This window comes from Mirounga angustirostris, unplaced genomic scaffold (assembly GCF_029215605.1).
Source record: "Mirounga angustirostris isolate CCGP_5_RB_7025 unplaced genomic scaffold, mMirAng1.0.hap1 SCAF_12, whole genome shotgun sequence".
NCBI classification, from domain to species: Eukaryota; Metazoa; Chordata; class Mammalia; order Carnivora; family Phocidae; genus Mirounga; species Mirounga angustirostris.
In genome coordinates this window covers 107,253,578-107,274,503 of record NW_026991720.1, presented here as the reverse complement: position 1 = coordinate 107,274,503, position 20,926 = coordinate 107,253,578, and the positions used below count along the sequence as shown (strand labels likewise).

Sequence of the window (20,926 nt, the reverse complement as noted above, 5' to 3'; positions counted from 1 at the left end):
CACAAAGTAAATCCTATGACCTTAGGTGAGACAATGGTTTCTTAGCTGTGACATCAAAACACAAGTGACAAAAGAAAAACTAAAATGGACTTCATCAAAATCAAAGCTTTTCTGCATCAGAGGACACCTTCATGAAACTGAAAAACAACCCACAGAATGGAAAAAAGTATTGGCAAATCATTGTCTGACAAGAAACTAGCGTCAAGAATATACAAAGAACTCTTACAAGTCAACAATAAAAAGACAAAGAACCCAAATGTAAAAATAGCCAAATAATTTGAACAGACATTTCTCCAAAGAAGATATATAAATAGCCAATACACACATGAAAAAACGTTTAACATCATTAGTCTTTAGGGAAATGCAAGTCAAAGCCACAATGAGGGACCATTTCATACACACTAGCATGGCTAAAATAAAAAAGACAATAACAAATGTTGCACATGTAGAGGAATTAGAAATCTCATACATTGCTGGGGGGGAATGTAAAATGGTGCAGCCATTATGGAAAACAATTAGGCAGCTCCTCAAAATGCTAAACACAGAGCTACCATATGACCCAGCAATTCCATTCCTAGGTATAAACTCAGAAGAAATGAAAACATATGTCCTCACGAAAACTTACGCTAGTGTGGGGTAGGGGGATGGGGTAATTGGACAGTGGTCATTAAGGAGGGCACTTGATGTAATGAGAACTGGGTGTTATATGCAAGTGATGAATCACTAAATTCTACCCCTGAAACTAATAATACACTATATGTTAACTAATTGAATTTAAATTAAAAAAATATATTTGCTGGGGAAAAAAAACAAAAAACAAACAAACAAACAAAACCTTACACAAGTGTGTATAGCAGCATTATTCACAGTAGCCAAAAAGGGGAACACTCTAAATGTCTAGCAACTGAAAAAAGGAGAAACAACTGTGGTCTTTCCAAACAAAATAGTATTATTCAGCTATAAAAAGGAATGAAGCACTGATACATGCTACAACATGAATGAACTTGAAAACATCGTGCCAAGTAAAAGAAGCCAGTTACAAAGGCCATATTGTATGATTCGGTGTATGTAAAATGTCCAGAAGAGGCAAATCCATCCACACAAAAAGCAGGTGAGAGGGCTCCTGGGTGATTAGTCGGTTAAGCGTCCAACTCTTATTTAGGCTCAGGTCATGATTTTAGGGTCCTGAGATTGAGCCCCATGTCAGGCTCTGTACTCAGTGGGGAGTCTTACTTGGATTCTCTCTCTCTCTCTGCCCTTCCTCTGCCCCCCCCCCCACACTCTCTCCTGTCTCTAAAATACATGAATACATCTTAAAAAAAAAAAAAAAAGTAGATTTGTGGTGGTATGGGCCTGGGGCAGGGAAGGGTGGAGTCAAGAAAGGAGTGTGACTATTAATGGGTAAGAGATTTCTTTTGGGGATGTTGAAAATGTTCTAATAGAGGGTGGCAACGGTTGCACAACTCTGTGAACAGACTAAAAACTACTGAGTTGTATACTTTAGGTGGATAAATTTTATGATATTGGAGACAACACAATTTTAAGAAGAAAATTTATGCTGAGCAAAAACTGATGGATCCAAAGGAGTCAGTCCATATATACGAAGTTCTGAAACAGGCAAAAATAATCTACAGTGATAGAAATCAGAGAGCAGTTGGCTGCAGGAGAGTTGAGGAGGATGAGGGAACTTTCGGGGGTGATGAAAAAGTGGCTTAACTGGGTATATATATTTGCCAAAACTTGAACTCTATAGTTAAGATTTGCATGTTGCACTGCATAGAACTTATATGTCAATAAAAGCTAAACATAAAGAAAAAAATCCCCAAACTGAAGTTTATAAAAGAAATATTCCTGGTTTAGAACATAATTATTTAAGAAAAGTGGCACTGTGTAGGGGGTCCCTAAGTCTGCTAGGGGTCCCCCATTTAGTGAGCTGTTAAGAAAATGTACAGGACTCGGCATATGGTCATACTCACAGCTATGACTTATTACAGTGAAAGGACACAATGCAAAATCCACAAAGGGAAAAGGCACAGGGGGCACAGTGTCCACGGGAAACCAAGCACAAGCTTCTAACAGTCCTTTCCCTATGGAGTCACAAAGGATGGGTTCAATCCCTCCATGTTGTGACAACTGAAACAACTGTGACAAAAGTGAAATGCTATCAAACAAGGAAGCTCCTGAAGAGACTCAGTGTTCAGGGTATTTGTTGGGGGCTGGTCATGGAGGCATCCTCAGCCTAGCAGTACATATTAAGATTCTGGACTTCCAGAAGGAAAAGAACTCAATACATGATCACAGTAGCATCTGTGATTAGCATAAACTACATTGTTTTTACACAGTTTAAACACAGTGAAACAATTCCACAGTATCTGTGTGGTAAGGATAGATGTTTTTTATTGGACTTCCTTCTTGGCATTTCTATTTTTTTCCTATTTAAAATTTTTTTCTGTGTTAGAGATAAAATCCTTGCCATCCCCATTCATTCTTTCTTTATATTTTGGAATAATTCAAACTTAAAAGAAAAGGTTTAAGAAAAATATGAAGAACTCCCATAAACTCCTCCACCAGATTTACCAATTATTAACATATTTGCTTTACTTTTTCTTTTGCCATATCATTGGTGTGATTGTTGTTGTTATTAGAATAAGCTGCAGATATCACACCTGTACACAAAAAAGAGATAACACAGGAGGTCTGAAAGTGCTATCTTTAGAAAGGTCTTGCTTGGAAGGTTTGCCCTTGGCTGGTGTCTGGGGACCTGGATTTCCTAAATGCTACAAAATTGTACTCAGATATGAAATATTTGAAAAGAATTACATACCACATTGCAGGATGCAAATACTAGGTACTGCAAAGATTTAAATGAGTCCCATGTTCTTACCAGTTGTAGTGAACACCTGGTTTTATCAGGGCAGTGTCCTCTTCCCCATGTCTTGTGGTAACAAGATCCCTCTTTCCCATGGAGGACCTATTCACATGGTTCCAGTAGAGCGGACCATGCCTTCCACAAACCCCTCTCCCGCATGACCATTTCCAATAAACTGACTAGGGCTTGATGATTTCAGCCCCTACACCTCTGGCCACAGAAACTGGCTCAGAGTTATGCACTTAATCCAAAGTGAGACAATTAGGTAAGACATTAAGAAAAACTTCTACTGATTAGACTGGGAAGATGAGAATCCTAGTTGCCTATGGCCCTCTTACTCACCATGTGAAGAGAACCAGGAGAAGACTAAGGCCATGCAAAAATAAGCAGAGCCAAGTGGAGCCTGGGTGGCTCAGTCGACTGAACATCCGATTCTTGATTTCAGCTGAGGTTATGATCTCAGGGTTGTGAGATCAAGCCCCGAGTAGGGCTCCATGCTGGGCATGGGGACTGCTTCAGATTCTCTCTTTCCCTTTCCCTCTGCCCCTCCCCCACCCTCTATCTCTCTCATAAATAAATAAATAAGCAAGCAAGCAAGCAAAGACAAAAGAGATAGTGTCCAAACAATATAATCCAACTTTACCTGAACCTACCGTACCTCTTGAATTCTCAATGACAAAACTAATACCTTCCTTTTGTTCTTCTTTTTCTTTGGCAAGTAAATTAGGTTTTTGCCTCTTCTAACCAACAGTCTTAACTAATATAAAATTAAAATCCCAATGGGATACTGTTAGAAGAAAATTATTCTAAAAATTAATAAAAACAGTACACAAAATAATAGATTACAAAGTAGATGACACTAAAAGTGACCACATTATATTTATGCAACTTAGCTTATGATGGAGGAAACATCATAAATTAATGAAGGATAAAAAAAATACTGGGAAAATCAGTTATTTAAAAAAATAAAATAGAGCCTCATCTCATGTTCCCCAAAATTAATTGCCCAAAGTAGTCCAAATGAAGGAAAAAGACGTCAATACATACCTAGATTTTTTTCCAGCCACTGATGTCCTTCAATTAGTTGGTCAATTAAGGCAAAATAATGTGGAGCAGCTTCATCAGGCATAACCCAGCCACCTGTCACAATTTCAAACTGACCATTCTGTAGCAAACTAGAGAGAAAATAAATATAGGAGTTTACAATAACATATACAAGAAAAGTTCAAATAAAAGATTTAAAATAGCGTAAACATCAGGGACAGCCCTTAAGCAAGTATAACCATTACTTACATGAGTTACTAAAAAAGTTTTTTAAACCAGGGAATAAATTTCAACTTTGGGGCCCTGGTGATAAAACATCCTTAGTGAAGCGTGTGTATGTGACCCTTCCTTCCTAGGCAAAGCCTCTGCAGGTCACTTTGGAAGTTCCTTTTCATAAGGTTATAATCTCCCAGACAACTTCAAAGATCCTGATGTCAGGAGACACATCTGATTTATTTCTGAATCTTACAAAGCACCTAGCAAGGTGCTTTACTTGCAGTATGTCCTGAATGTTTACTGGAGGGCTGTCGTTTTAAGCATGATATTTGTTTCAATATACCTATATTGAATATCAATATTCATTTTAGTCCTTCTGACAATGGTAAGTTAATCATGCAAACTACACAAAAGTAATAATAATAAAGGTAAAGCCAGTAAATAACATATGCCTCTGGGAATACAGAAAACATCCTAAAGCACTTTGCTCCAGATTCAGTTAAAATGTGTCTATATAGTTTATTTTACATTACTGAGTGAAAAGCTCTAACATTATCATTATCTGTCCATTGGGTACTCCTTTGCCATAATGCCATACAAGGTAACTAGATTCCCCACCCCTGGAACAACTGAATTGTTACAAGAAGATCCCTTCCTCCAAAAAAAAAACAAAATCGCAGACTATTAAAAATTTGAAGAAGTACCTGAGGAAGTATAGAGGTCAAGAATTTAAGCAAACACCTTAAATGCCATAGACTTGTCAGTCTGCAGTAAGATGGCTTGAGAAATTGTGTAGAATTCCAGAAAGAAAAGCAGCTTTAATAAGGATACACATCACCGGATACCTACCCTGAACAGCCGAGTACCAAGCCAAATTTTGTTAAAGCAGCCCAGAGGCATAGAAGATAAACGTTTTCCTACAAAGCCTATAACAGAATCCACTACATTAACACAACATCTGATTTATTCAAACATGTGCATAACCATACAACCAGTGAGAGAGTGGATAATGGACACAAATTTTAAAAATGAATGAATAATTCCTTGTATAAAATTTTTAAATGTTAATTTAATCCTGTATTGCCATGGGAATCACCAACTAACATAATTTCACATGGACACTATGATGGCTCATTATAGTGCCTAAAAAAACCCAAATGTCCAGTCAAACCTTAGATTCTCAGAGGCCCAAATCAAGAACTTAACAATATACAAACTGGGAATCTCCAAAAACAAAACAAAACAAAACAAAACAAAAAAACCCATATTTCTTTAAGAACACAACTAAATCCAAGGCTATTTTATCCTATTCTTACTGTCAAACTGCTTCCAGTCAGTTCTCTTTCTTATCTTTCTGGTGATTGCCAGATTTAGCCACACTCTGGAGGCCTTGGCCCAGACCCAGCTCTTAAGTCTTATGACCAGTACGTGGAAGCCTGAGACGTCAGGACAGATCTGGGATTTAAACTCTGGCCATCAATATAGAAACGTGGCTCCTTATCTCAGCACTCCAGTAAAGAGATCTTTTGGAAAATTTCAGAAATAAATTGGTCAAAACAAAGTCTTTGCTGCTTCTGAACAGTTAATAGAAATTACATATTAAGAAGTCTAAAAATTAAAATTAAAAAAAAAAAACACTCCAATGATGGAATTTCTCATCTCAGTTTTATTTTGCTACATGATCCCTATCCCCAGGCATGAATGGACTCCAAGAAACAGCTAAGTGAGCAAAGAATCATACCTACTATATACATTAACTAATTTCCCCAGGTCCATTTGTAAACAATCTATCCCTTCCTCCTCCCCATGATGCCCCAGATGTCTGTGATCAGTATTGAGTTCTTATTCGAATGCAATGCTTATCTTAAAGACTGACTTGTCAATTTTGGGAAGGCATGAAAAGCCTCCCATGCATTAAAATGTTTTCCACGATCTTTTTTACCTACTTATTTTCTTCTCTCCTATTTTTCCCAAACTGATTGGTCCCAGGTGTCCTCATGTCTCAGCCCAAATAAAACCTGCCCAGAGAAATCTCCCTGAGCACCCAACCTAAATCAGTTCTCCCACCATACTACCACACTCTCACACGACAGCATTTATCACCAACCAGAATTACCTTGTTCCGTTTCCATGTATGTCTCCTCCCTCTCCCTCCTCAACCCCACCCACCATGAGAGCAGAATGTAAGCTCCCAGAGAGCAGGGACTAGCACCTGCTGTTTTTGTGTGTGTGTGTGTGTGTGTGTTTTTAAAGATTTTATTTATTTATTTGAGAGAGAGAGAATGAGAGAGAGCACATGAGAGGGGGGAGGGTCAGAGGGAGAAGCAGACTCCCTGCCGAGCAGGGAGCCTGATGTGGGACTCGATCCAGGGACTCCAGGATCATGACCTGAGCCGAAGGCAGTCGCTTAACCAACTGAGCCACCCAGGCGCCCTAGCACCTGCTGTTTTGCTCACTTATCCACACCCAGCACTGAGAAGTGTGTGTGGCATGTAAGGGGCACTCTGACAGTTGTGAGATAAATGATGAATGACTGAACGAGACTCTCGGCTCAAAGTCAGTATTGACAGAAAGTTTTAGATTAGATGAAGCTCACAGACATATGCAAAATAAACTGGACAGAAAGGGGCCAGGTGGAAAGGGGTCTGAACAATCTGGGTGTGAGGTGGTACGACCCAGAATATGAAAGTGGTGGGGCCCCCGGGTGGCTCAGTCAGATGAGTGTCCGTCTTCGGCTCAGGTCATGACCTCAGGGTCCTGGGATCAAGCACCGTGTCGGGCTCCCTGCTCATAGGGGAGTCTGCTTCTCCCTCTGCCCCTCTCCCATTGCTCCTGCTTGCTTGCTTGCTCTCTCTCTCTCAGAGAAATAAATAAAATCTTTTTAAAAAATATGAAAGTGGTAGGAAATATGGAAGAGGAAGGAGAGAAAGGAGGTGTCTCATGAAAAATCATCCATGGGAATTGGGCAACGACTGGCAATAGAACAAAGGACGGAAGCACGTATGTCTTGGGTGTTAATTCCTGGTGTCTAACGGCACCGTAGTGTGACACACACAGTGGAGGTGAGAAGGGAGGTCACTTTGGGATCATAAATATAAATTTGGATAAGGCTGTCCGATAGGATGGTGAGACACCCCAAAGGAGCTAACCGAAGATGAAAAGTTCAAGAAAAGAGGCTGATAGAAAAATTAAGCTTGGAGGGACTAAAACAAAGAGGAAACAGAGAAGCTAGGAGGTGAGGAGAAAACAATCAAAAGGAGAGTCAAGGACCAAGCAGAAGGAAAATATAAAAGGAAATAGAGGCAATAAGAAATGTGAAAGATAAAAAGAATAAATCTGTGCAAACAGCCTGAAACATTCTAGAAAGCAGTAATGAGGTGCAACCTACGCTCCCACTTGGTAAAAGGCATTTTTACAGTTAAAAAGCTACCATGTAATTGCGACTTACTCAGAAAAGGACACATTGGTGGGCCAGAATATAAAGCTGAGAAATAAATTTTTTAAATATTTATATGATTAAAATAGCAAATTACATTACTGGAAAAGAATGGGATATAGTTTTATTTATAAAAGCTTCACTCAGAGGGATTTAAAACAAACTTGTAAGAAAGCCAAGTTATTATGTCATATAAGCCAAAAGACTGATACTTTGAAAGAGCATGCTCATATAGGTTTTTAAGAAAAACTATATGAATAGGTCACAACAGGCATGAATGTCACAGTCGCAGGCCAGAAAGGACACAGGTTTTAGCTTTTCGTAGGATAGTGTCTCTAACCAAGCAGAAGAAAAACCAAACGGAAAAAAAAAACAACAACAAAAAAACATGATATGAAGTACGAAGCAATATAACAATGACTAGACACCTGGCCAAACAATCAGGTTGGTGAGTACTCCTATTCCACTGAACTGCCTGGTTTTCCTAGTCTATACATAAGAATGGTGAAAACCAGATGATAAACTGGAAGACTCCTAGAGGCAGGAAGGTGTGGTCTTATATTAAATATTCACTGTGTTAGGCAAAAACACTCCCCAAAACCAAAACCAAACCAAACCAGAAACCCACACACAGCAGTTGCAGAAGAGAGAAGGGCACAAAATTCCCATGTATATGCCTGTATTCTAGAATATATGCAGTTAAGTATCTCATGAATGACAGAAAAACAAAAAAGGTCCAAAGAAACACGAGGAAAACATTAACCTGATGATTGAGAAACACAGCAATGATCTTCATCATTTAGTAACAAGTACAAAAAGTAGAACTGCCAGTCTACAGAAACACCACCTCAGGAAAGACTTAGAAAAATATTTATAAGCAATAATAGAAAGGCTATGGTAGCCTACAAAAAGGTGGCTTTTTTATTTATATATATATTATTTATATATAATATATAAAATAAATATATATTAAATATATATTATATATTAAGTATATATTATTTATATATTTATAAATTGCCACTGTTAGCAACATGATGAAAATAAAATTAAGACAGACCGCAACTGTATATTTGAGACTTTGATTTTTTTTTTTTTTTAAATCAAGCAATGGGAAGTACCTACAGCTACAGAAAAAGTCACTTAGAATACAGGTGCTTCCAATGTCCATGGACTTAGTGCTCAACAAGCAAAACTGAGCTATTTCTCTGGCCCAGAGGAATACAAAATCGAAAAAGACATGCCCACTCCATCGGATCTATTCATCGTTTCTGCCAAGAGACTGGCTTCTGGCAAAATTTTTGCATGTACACTTTTCCTCGTATTTCCTAATAAACATGAGATCTAGAAACAAAAGTGAAAAGACAGGGAAAGGGAGGGAAAGAGAAGAATATAGACATACAGAAAATAGGAAACCAGGCATTAACTTCAACATTAACAACACTCCTGTTTCACTTTTTCAAATGGCTGACTTGTAACCACTGGTAACAGCAATACACATTTCTGTTTCTACTATTTCATTGCCTAGGAATTTGGTATAATAAGCTTAACAAAATAACCGATCAAAATTAGGCTTAGCATATCTGTCACAGCTCAATTTGCCTAAGATGCAGAATTTACACTTAAGAATGTCCTTGCTGACCACACGAAGCTGTAAATCATTTTCTCTGAGTGTCACTTTTTCCCCTCTGTAGACTCATCACACATTTGGAACTTGGTCACACATAGAAAGATAGACTCAAAGAGCTTTTTTCCCTAATGCAGAAATGGTTACAGATAACTTAGTAGTAGAAAATGCATCATTTAGCCAGCTTCAAAGAACCACAAATTAATTTCACATGAGAAAACGAATTGAATTTGTAATCACACATCTGGGGAAATATGAAATAATATAAGATGATGTACAGGGATTCATTCTTAAATAAAAATTTAGTTACGTGGAAAATTCAAAAGATGGAGGCTCCCAACAAATCAATTAATAGCCTAAAAACATTTGCTTATCATGTGCCTGATTCATACGCCTTTCATGGGAAGTACCTAATATATGAGAACAAAAATAAAACCTGTTTTAAGACCCCTCATAGAATACTAATTGGGGATATTCATCGTATACTTCTGAATATTGTTGACGTCTGTCTTTAAAACTATAGTACACGAGGGGGCGCCTGGGTGGCACAGCTGGCTGAGCATCTGACTTGGGTTTCAGCTCAGGTCATGATCTCAGGGTGGCGAGATCGAGACCCAGGTCAGGCTCTGATCTCAGTGCAGAGTCTACTACAGATTCTCTCTCTCTCCCCCTTCTTCTGCCCCTCCCCCTGCTCACACATTCTCTCTTTCTAAAATAAATTATATAAAGATTTAGAACGTGAGGGACAGATGGCAAATGTGTTCTCTCATCATTCCTTCCTCACTTCATTCCAGCCACACTCCTTTCATTTCACTGTCCACGCACTCTCTGCCTGGCATCTTTTCCCTCCCAACACCTGCCTCACCGGCTCTTGTGGATCCACCTGGAGCCTTTCCTAGCCACCACATCTCGTCTAAAGCTCAGCCACCTATACAGTTATCTGTCATAAAGCCCAAAACTTTCCTTTTATAACATTTATCACAAAACTTAATTACACACTATATGTTTACTGTCTTTCTCCCTCCATAGACTGTAAGCTCTGTGAGGGCAGGAGTCACACCTAGTTTCCTCACCATTTAACACTCAGGGTTCCTATTAAAAAGGATACCAATAACTCAAAAGACAAGTGAACAAAGAATATGCAGCATATATTTCAGAAATGATGGCCTCCCAAAAATGAAAAGAAATTTAGCCTCACTCATAAGGAAATGCAAATTAAAACTTCAAGATGTCACTTTTATTTATCATATTGGAAAGATCAAAAAGTTGTGTAACATACTATGAGGTCAAAGATGTATGGATATTGGTATTGTTACACATTTCTGGCAGTAACTATCAAATTGTAAAATGCATATACACTTTTATACATGTTCATTCAAATTAAGTCAAAAAATAAAGTATAAAAATAAACAGAAGCATTATACACACTAAATATAAAGATACATTCCATGCATTCACAAAAGACCAGAAATAAAACTACATGGTCACCCACTGGGAAGAGTCAAAAAAATAGATTTTTATACTGTCTTTAAAAAGAAGGGCTCTTCTTTCCTGAAAGGTTCTCCAAGATATATTAAGATTGAAAAGCATGGTACAATATCCATTAGGATGGAAATTAGATTAAAAAAAAAAACACAGCAAATAGGTGTCAAGGATGCAGAGCTATTGAACATTGTGGGTGGCAATGTAAAGGGGTACAGTTGCTGTGGAAAACATGAGGGGTCCTGCAAAAATTCAAACATAGAATTACTACATATCCAGCAATTCCACTTCTGGATATACACACAAAAGAATTAAAAGCTGGGACTTGAACAGATATTTGAACACCTAGGTTCACAGCAGTATTATTCACAATAGCCAAAAGATAGAAACAACCCAAATGTCCAATGATGGATGAATGGATAAGTAAAATGTGGTATATTCATGCAATAAAATATCATTATTCAGCCTTAAAAAAGGAAGGGAATTCTGATACATGCTTCAGCATGAATGAACCCTGAAGACTTTGTGCTAAGTGAAATCAAAGCGAGACACGTATTATTCCATTCATATGAGGTACCTAAAGTAGTCAAACTTACAGAAACAGAAAGTAGAATGGTGATGCCAGAGGCAGGACGGGGAAGGTGAGTGGCAAGTTATTGTGTAACAGGTACGGTTACAGTTTGAGATCATGAAAAAGTTCTAGAGACAGATGATAGTTATGACTGCACAGCAATGTGAATGTACTTAATGCAATCAAATGGTACAAATAAAATCAGTAAGATGCTAAGTTTTACGTTATGAATATTTTACAATAAAAAAAGACTCATTCAGAAAAAGATCAGCACAATGTACGTGCCATGCTATCATTTGCATAATAAACATGTATTTGCACACAGGTATATGTACATATGTTTTCCTGTATATCTGTAATAGAGTTCACAGCAGCTGCATTCTGTGGGAAGAACTAGATGGCAAAGAGACAAGAGTGGTTCATCTCTTACCTTTCACTGTGTACCCTTTATACACTTGGGACTTACATTAACACATTAATTAAATGAAAAATTTTTTCTAAACTATAAATATTATACCGATTTCTCCTAAACATTGAAAACTAACATAGCTATAGCATAAAATAATCATGAAATGTTATTTAAGAATATTTCCAATATTAGATGGCTCAATTAATCTTTTTTTTTTTAAGATTTTATTGATGTGAGCGAGAGAGAGAGAAGGGGGGTAGAGAGCATGAGCAGGGGAAGAGGGAGAGGGAGAGGGAGAAGCAGACTCCCCACTGAGCAGGAAGCCTGACACGGGCCCAGGACCCTGGGATCATGACCCGAGGCGAAGGCAGATGCTTAACTGACTGAGCCACCCAAGGACCCCCATTTCTGTTAAGTTTTAATAAGAGGATATTCTTCATGCAAACTGGTGCAGTTTGCATAACAGTATGGAGTATCCTCAAAAAGTTAAAAATAGGACTACCCTACAACCCAGCACTGCACTAGGCATTTACCCAAAGGATACAAAAATACTAATTCAAAGGGATACATGTACCCCAAAGTTTACAGCACTATTATCAACAACAGCCAAATTATGGAAAGACCCTAAATGTCCATTGACTAATGGATAAAGCCGTCATATATATATATATATATATATATATATATATATATATATATACATAATGGAATATTAGCCATAAAAAAGAATGAAATCTGTCTCAAATAAATAAATAAAATCTTTAAAAAAAAAAGAAAAAAGAAAACAAAAAAAGAGAGGATCGTCTTTAAATATTTCACTGTATAGTGAATATTACTTCATTCTATCATTTTCCAAAACAAATTAATAAAATGCTCATTCATAATGAATCAAAATATATATGAGAATAAAGAATAAAATTCAAAAATTTATTCACTATCTTGCTATAAATGCATAAGGGGTTATGGTAGGCACAGTTTTTGACCAACTTCTTTTACTTAATACTATACCAGTGCACACCTTTCCATGTTAATAAACAGACCTATCATCATGTTTATGGCTGTACTGTATTTAAAGGACTTTTGAGATATCAACACACAATACACGTGTGTTTGGTTTGATCAGTCTTGACAAGTGTTTATACCCCTGTAATCACCACCAAAAACAAGATATGGACTATTTCCATTAACTCAGAGAGTTCCTTCATGCCCCTTTCCAATTATCTCCCGCCTCAATTGCTCCAAAAGAGAAAGACATTCTTACTTCATTTCTATCATAATAGATAGGTTTAGCTACTCTTAGACTTCATCAAGTAAAATTACACAATATTTATTATTCTGTCAGGCTTTTTTTGCTTAACACGTTTACTAGATTCATCCATCTTACCATGTATTTCAGTAATTCATTCTTTTTCACTGCTGAGCAGTAATTCCACTGCACGAATATGCCTTTTTTCATCTATTATCTTGCTGATGGACATTTGAACTGTTTCCAGTGTGAAATCACCATGAAAATGTCTAAACAAGTCTTTTTGTGAGCATGTTTTTATTTCTCTTAGGTAAATTCCTAGCAGGGGGCTCCTAGGTCTCATTATGTATGTGTTACTTTGGAAAACTTTGGTGGCTTTTCAGAAAGCAATTGTCCCATTTTATATCCCCACTAGCAATATGAGAGTTCCAGTTGCTGCACATTCTTGTCAACTCTTGGTGTTGTCAGGCTTTTTGATTGTAGCTATTCTAAAGGGTTTGGGATAGAATCTTGTAGTAGTTATAATCTGCATCTCCTTGATGACCAGACATTAACCAGCCCGAGCACACACACCTTCCTCCTCACTGCTGAAGCCTCATAAACTTCTTCTGGGTGTTTGAACATGCCAAGCTCTTGCTAATAATCCCTGGCCCATAATCACAATTCTGCTCTCATAACCTGGAATTCCTTCCCCACCCCCTACGTAACTGGCTAATTATAACCCCTTTCAGGTTTCAGCCTGAATACCACCTGCTTCAGGAAGCCTCCCAAGACACCCTTCTTGCTTCCATAGAAGCAAACACTTTATTGTGATACTAAGTTTTTTTCCCTTATTTTATTATTTTATTTATTTTTATTTTTTATTTTATTATGTTATGTTAATCACCAAAATTACATCATTAGTTTTTGATGTAGTGTTCCATGATTCATTGTTTGCATGTAACACCCGGTGCTCCATTTAGTACGTGCCCTCTTTAATACCCATCACCAGGCTAACACATCCCCCCACCCCCCTCCCCTCTAGAACCCTCAGTTTGTTTCTCAGAGTCCATAGTCTCTCATGGTTCATCTCCCCCTACGGTTTCCCCCCTTCATTTTTCCCTTCCTGCTTTTTTTTTTTTTTAAACATACAATGTATTATTTGTTAGAGGTACAGCTCTGTGATTCAACAGTCTTACACAATTCACAGCACTCACCATAGCACATATATCCCCAATGTCTATCACCCAGCCACTCCATCCCTCCCACCCCCCACTACTCCAGCAACCCTCAGTTTGTTTCCTGAGATTAAGAATTCCTCATATCAGTGAGATCATATAATTTTCTTTCTCTGATTGACTTATTTCGCTTAGCATAATACCCTCCAGTTCCATCCACGTCATTGCGAATGGCAAGATCTCATTCCTTTTGATGGCTGCATAATATTCCATTGTATATATATACACCACTTCTTTATCCATTCATCTGTCGATGGACATCTTGGCTCTTGCCACAGTTTGGCTATTGTGGACACTGCTGCTATAAACACTGGGGTGCACGTACCCCTTTGGATCCCTACATTCGTATCTTTGGGGTAAATACCCAACAGTGCAATTGCTGGGTCATAAGGCAGCTCTATTTTCAACTTTTTGAGGAACCTCCATACTGTTTTCCAGAGTGGCTGCACCAGCTTGCATTCCCACCAACAGTGTAGGAGGGTTCCCCTTTCTCCGCATCCCTGCCAACATCTGTCATTTCCTGACTTGTTAATTTTAGCCATTCTGACTGGTGTGAGGTGGTATCTCATTGAGGTTTTGATTTGGATTTCCCTGCTGCCAAGCAATGTTGAGCATTTTTTCATGTGTCTGTTGGCCTTCTGGATTTCTTCTTTGGAAAAATGTCTGTTCATGTCTTCTGCCCATTTCTTGACTGGATCATTTGTTCTTTGGGTGTTGAGTTTGATAAGTTCTTTATACATTTTGGATACTAGCCCTTTATCTGATATGTCATTTGCAAATATCTTTTCCCATTCTGTTGGTTGTCTTTTGGTTTTGTTGACTGTTTCTTTTGCTACTATCAGGTCTGTCTTCCTCATCTCCTGTATCCCCGGAGTCTAGCACAGTATTTGTTGAATGAATGATGGAGTAAATAAGGGAAGGCTTCAGAAATAAGGTAATATTTCAGCTGAGTCTTGAAAAATGAATAAGACTGAGATTATCCATTGCACAAAAGGAAAAAAAAATTCTAACCTCAACTCATGGGCAAATTCCTAAACAAGAAATAACATGTGTCTGAGGACACCCACGCAGCTCAGCAGGGCTAAGAACAGACTGTGAGGCAGGAAGTGATCAGAGGGAAGGATGGACAAGTAGGGAGGAATCAGAGCAAGAGCCAGTGTGTGCCAGACAAGAGATGGGTCTGTACCTTTTGACACTGAAGCATCACTGAAGTGTTTTAAAGTCAAGAAGTGACATGGACAGAATGATACATTAGAAACCTAACTCTGTGGGAGAAATGGAGGACACCTGGAAGAGACAGAGCTAGACACAGGAAGACCAGCTGGAGGTTTTCATAATAGCAGGAAACACAGAGTAATGGGCCTGGAACTGGGGTCCAGAGCACAGAAATACTAAAGAGGAGTAAGTGACAAGGCTTAGGGGACTGACTGGATTTGGCCTGAATGGCAGATGGAAAAGGCAGAGCACACAATACTTAACAGCACTGATTCTGGGGCCAGGCTGCCTCGCTCTGGTCTTCATGACCTATTCACTAGCTGGAGAATCTTAGGTGCGTTCCTTTACACCCCTGCCTCAGTTTCCTCATAAAGAAACTCAACTCATCTTAACTCCTAAGAAAGCTATAGGACTGACTGGATAAATACATGTAAGTGCTTACAACATGCCTGGTATACGTTAAGCACTCAGGAAGTGTTAGTTGTTACTATTGTCATTAAATAGGGAAAAAAGAAGTTGAGGTTGGCACTCTAGATCTGGAAGCAGCCCAAACACCTAGTAATTAAAATAACAGTGTGGATGAGCCTGCAGGATGAAGAGGAGAAGCAAGGGGTACGACCCCACAGGTGAGAAAGGGACATGGAGGAAGTGAGCAGAGGAGGAAACTGAGGGGATGAAAAAGGCATGCTCAGCAAGGCAGGAAGAGAAACAGGAGACAAACAGCTCTGGGTCAGAGAAGACAAGAAAGAAAGAATTTCAAGGACAGTGAAGTGGTCAGTGTTGACGCTGCAAAGAAAGCCTTCAGGGGGACGGCGCCAACATCCAGTGGATGGAGCAGCTGAGAAGCCCCTCGTGGCTTGTGCCAGTATCCGTGAGGTAGACAGAAGCCAGCAGCCGGAGTGGCTGAGGGGTGGAAGCTGCACAAAGCTGCCTCATTGGAAATAAACTGGGAGTGGAGGAAGTGGGATGAAATACGTACTTCTTCAAATACACATATGCTGCTGCTTCAACTATGAGAACTGAGATTATTTTAGACACCGGCGAATTGCTTTGATTCCTTTGATTAAATGCTATGTATCTTTAGCCTCTAAACTCAGTCCAAATCTGCAATTTGCTCTGAACATCACAAGACACACTGTAACTTCTTTTTTTTTTTTTTTTTTTTTTTTTTAAAGATTTTATTTATTTATTTGACAGAGAGAGACACAGCGAGAGAGGGAACACAAGCAGGGGGAGTGGGAGAGGGAGAAGCAGGCTCCCTGCAGAGCAGGGAGCCCGATGCGGACTCGATCCCAGGACCCTGGGATCATGACCTGAGCCGAAGGCAGTCGCTTAACCAACTGAGCCACCCAGGCGCCCCACACTGTAACTTCTTATTGCTCTGCAAATTTCACAGCAGCCTTCGGTCAAGTACCATAAAATTTGACCTGTATAAAATGTATAATAAATTAACCTGTATGAGAACTTTAAAAGTACATTTTTATAGTGAAACCTGAAATGCACATCAATAAGTTTGGATTTGTATTATTTAAGAAAGTGATCTCAACCATTTCTCTGATTTCTTTTTTTTTTTAAAGATTTTATTTATTTATTTGACAGAGGGATAGAGAGAGAGCACAAGTAGGCAGAGTGGCAGGCAGAGGGAGAGGGAGAAGCAGGCTCTCCACTGAGCAGGGAGCCGGATGCGGGGCTCGATCCCGGGACTCCAGGATCATGACCTGAGCCGAAGGCAGCCGCTTAACGAACTGAGCCACCCAGGTGCCCCCATTTCTCTGATTTCAATAAGCAAACAGATAGTTAAGAAAATAGGGTACAAGGTTCACTTAAATATAAACCTAGGAAAAAAGATGTAAGAGAATGACAGATTAGAAATTTTCCATTCTTGGGGCACCTGAGTGGCTCAGTCTGTTAAACATCTGCCTTCAGCTCAGTCATGATCCTGGGGTCCTGGGATCAAGTCCCACATTGGGCTCCCTGCTCAACGGGGAGCCTGCTTCTCCCTCTCCTTCTGCCCCTTCCCCCTTCCAGCTAGTGCTCTCTCTCTCATGCATGCGCTCTCTCTCAAACAAATAATCTTAAAAAAAAAAAAAAAAAAAAAAGATTGTGCATTCTTGGCAAAGCAATGAAACCCAGCAATGTGTTGAAGATAAAATATTTTCATTAACCATCACTTCAATAACCATTCACTGATGATACCTTTCCTCCCCACACACATATGAAGCCTTATTTCATACCAAAATGTCCACACAGAAGCTGGTCAAGACTTCGGTGAACACAAACTGTTCTAGGTTCCAACAACTCATTAAGCTTCTTCACTGAACACCAGTCTCAACAGCAAGAGCACATGCACCGTAAAAACTGTTTCAGTGTCTCAGTGCCCAGAGGGAAAAAAATAAGTATGTAATATGCTGGGTGCTAGTCAAAAGAAATGCTAAGGTTAATGTTTCAGCTGCTTGATTCTGAATAAGGATTCACATTTTGATGTATTATAAACATCATGCAGTATTTAACTGCATTTAGCTGAAGAATATTCAAATATGAAGCCTAAAAAGTAAAAAGAATGTTAACATCCTAGTCATTTTCAAAAATAAAACAAGCCTAGACAGAAAATGTGTTGATTATTTAATGGGAGGAAGTTTCTTTTAAATCCACTGGATATGTGTTACAAGTAGGCACCATGACTATAATTGATTAAATTACTTTGAATCACACACACACACACACACACACACACAAAAGGCTAGATGTTGTTTGCATGGATCTCCCTTTAGTTAACTAGATTCTCATTTTTAAAAGCTTATAGAGCTGAAGACTGCTGCCACAGGGGGTGAGAATCAAACAAGTCACTGCTAGAATAGATTATGGGGATCATTTGAGTTATGTTTCTGTTAAGTTCCCACAATCAATTGGTATTCTTCAGGGACAATAAAAGCTTACATGGAACTCTGCTGGAATTAACAGGTTCTGTTCTGCAATAGATAGCTTGCAAATTTAGGTACAGACATAGAATCCATAGACTCATCTTCAAAAAGGAAAAAATAAGCCACTGCATAAGCATTATACTAGCAGTCAAAAAAATTCTATCAGTTAACACCACTTAGTACAAGCTCAGAATTTTAAATACTGAAAGCACACCTGTACATCTATTAATTTTTCCCCAAAACATACATTTAGGCAAGAAATACTAAGAATGTTATGTTTAAGTAAGTAGGGGAAAAAATGCTATGACCCTAATTCCACAGATAAATGTAATAAGTGAATAAAAGTGTATGATGATGCCAAGAAGGGAGAAAACTCTGACAAAGCTTGACCAGAAACAAAACTCATTTGCCTTAACTTTGCTATAAAAAACAATGTTTTCTTTGGGACTCCTAGGTGGCTCAATCAGTTAAGCGTCTGACTTTGGTTCAGGTCATGATCTCAGGGTTCTGGGATTGAGCTTGTCAGGCTCCCCACTCAGCAGAGGGGTCTGCTTGTCCCTCTCCCTCTGCCCCTCCATTTGTGCTCTATCTCTCCCTCAAATAAATATAAAATCTTAAAACAAAACAAAACAAAAAGAACAAACAAACAAAAACAATATTTTCTTCAAGCAAAATGGTATCATCAAGATCAGGCCTATATTCCAGAATATTTCCCACTGCCAAAATAGCATCTGTCAAAAGAAGTTTAAGACAATGAATTGAGCATTAGATTCTCATTTGTATTCCCACTCCTTACCACATCTTACCATTTTCTATCCTTAATCTTAGGTTGAATCCCATGAAATTGCTATTTTTGTACATCAAAAATGGTGAAATACCGGCAATTTCATACAGCTCAACGTAAGTAAAATGGCCAACAGAGCAGAAAAAGAGAGAGAGATATGCACCCAGCTAGAATAAGGAGAAGGGGACTATCCTCATGCTATAAAATTGGTGGTGGTTCTGACAGATACTACATAGATGAAACTAAAATAATTCAAGTACTAACTTGCCATCATCCTACAAGAAGAATCAACATGGAGTCTCAAATCATAAAGAGAAAGGACTCTGAGAGATTTGGGCAACAGCCCCTAATTTGGAGGGCCAAGGACTGAAGCAAAGCTGTATCTTGGGACAGACACTAATCACTATCTCCATACTTCAACCTGAGGGCTCTTTGAGAGCTCATCCTACAGAGAAGCCTCTCAACCCCAAGGTCCCTACTGCTGCAGAGGGTAGCTCCCTAATGCAGCCATCCTGGGAGGAAACAAGCATGGCCTCACCTTACGAAAAGCAGCAGGCTGCAAGCCCACTTTCCTTCGGAGGTAGCTGGACTCTAGTCTCCTATACTCTTGTGAAGCAGGACCTTCAGACAGGCCAAAGCTCTTACTTGGCTTACACGTCACAAAAGAGAAAGCTGAATGGAGAAAGCTAATCCTGGCCTCCGCAGCTTCACCCAGCAGAGAACAAACACTTCATAAATCTCCCCATCTTCCCACAGCCACAGCTACTCTCTTCCCCTCGGCCACTCCTTTTCATGACAGGGACATATTCCCCAGCTGCTGGGTCCCTGATGCTCATGCAATCTTTCAGAATCCAGCTCTCCAACAAAGGATCTGAGGGGGAATAGATCAGCTAGCTTTCTTGTTTGCCAACAACACCTGCCGACTCCAGAGAGGAAATGCACTGGGAGACTCTCCTGGACACACAAAACTGAGGACTACAAGTCCAAGCTTAACGAAGGGCTGGAAGAAAATGAGAGGACATGCTACAGGGATCACAGGGACCATGTCCCAGGACAGGAAGAGTCTTATGAACGCACCAGGGCTGTGAGGGATGACCTGCAACCTTCCCTCTACGTCTGCCTCCCTTGCTTCCTTTTGTCCACCCTCGTTTCACTTTCTAATGACTCAGAATGCTGGGCAGTAATACACTGATTAGCCGAGCTCAGGTCATAGCTGGCCAGTCTGACCTGAGGCAGGAAGATGGAGGATCTGACATGTGTGAGAGGCCATTTCCCAAAAGGAAACCAGGGGGAATGGACGCTGGCCAGTCAATATGAACTAACACCCACAACAAGGAAACAAAGTATTTAGTTAGAACAGGAAGGAATTGAGGCCAGTTACACTCTCTGTTTTGGGACAAATTCTAGGTGTATATACATCTGTTATTGTTCAAGGATGAATAAAAAGGACAAAAATACTTGGACTTACAGGGTACCATATAAAGAATGCAGAACTGAGGGGTAAAAAACAAACAAGCAAACAAAAACAGTTAAAACCAAAGCCAGAAAAGAACATGTTTCATACCCTCAAAGAACTGAATCTGAAGTGGGGGAAAAAAAGAACCCTTAAGAAAAATCTTTAAGAAAATCTTTAAAACCCTTAAGAAAAATCTCCCAAACACAGTAAATATAACAAAGAAATCAAAAATGCATGTGGAAAAGTGAGACTCAATAACTAGAAAATTTAATCCCCAGAGAAAATAAAAACAGTATATAGTAAGGGCAGAACACATAAGCCGAAGATATGTTTGAATTGACAGATGGAAAGTTTAATAATAAGTTATACCTAGATACACGGTCAAAATTTAGAATTTCATGGATAAAATTTTTAAAATCCTAAAAATGTCTGA

At 39.0% G+C, this 20,926-nt stretch overlaps 1 pseudogene across 1 annotated transcript in view; it reads right to left on the bottom strand.

The window, feature by feature from the left end:
• LOC135362160 (alpha-mannosidase 2-like) overlaps nucleotides 1-20,926 on the bottom strand; it is a 120,060-nt pseudogene that overhangs the window by 66,205 nt on the left and 32,929 nt on the right. The window contains exon 6 of the transcript XR_010406651.1: nucleotides 3,917-4,044. The product of XR_010406651.1 is annotated as an alpha-mannosidase 2-like (transcript). The remainder of the gene's footprint in view (nucleotides 1-3,916; nucleotides 4,045-20,926) is intronic.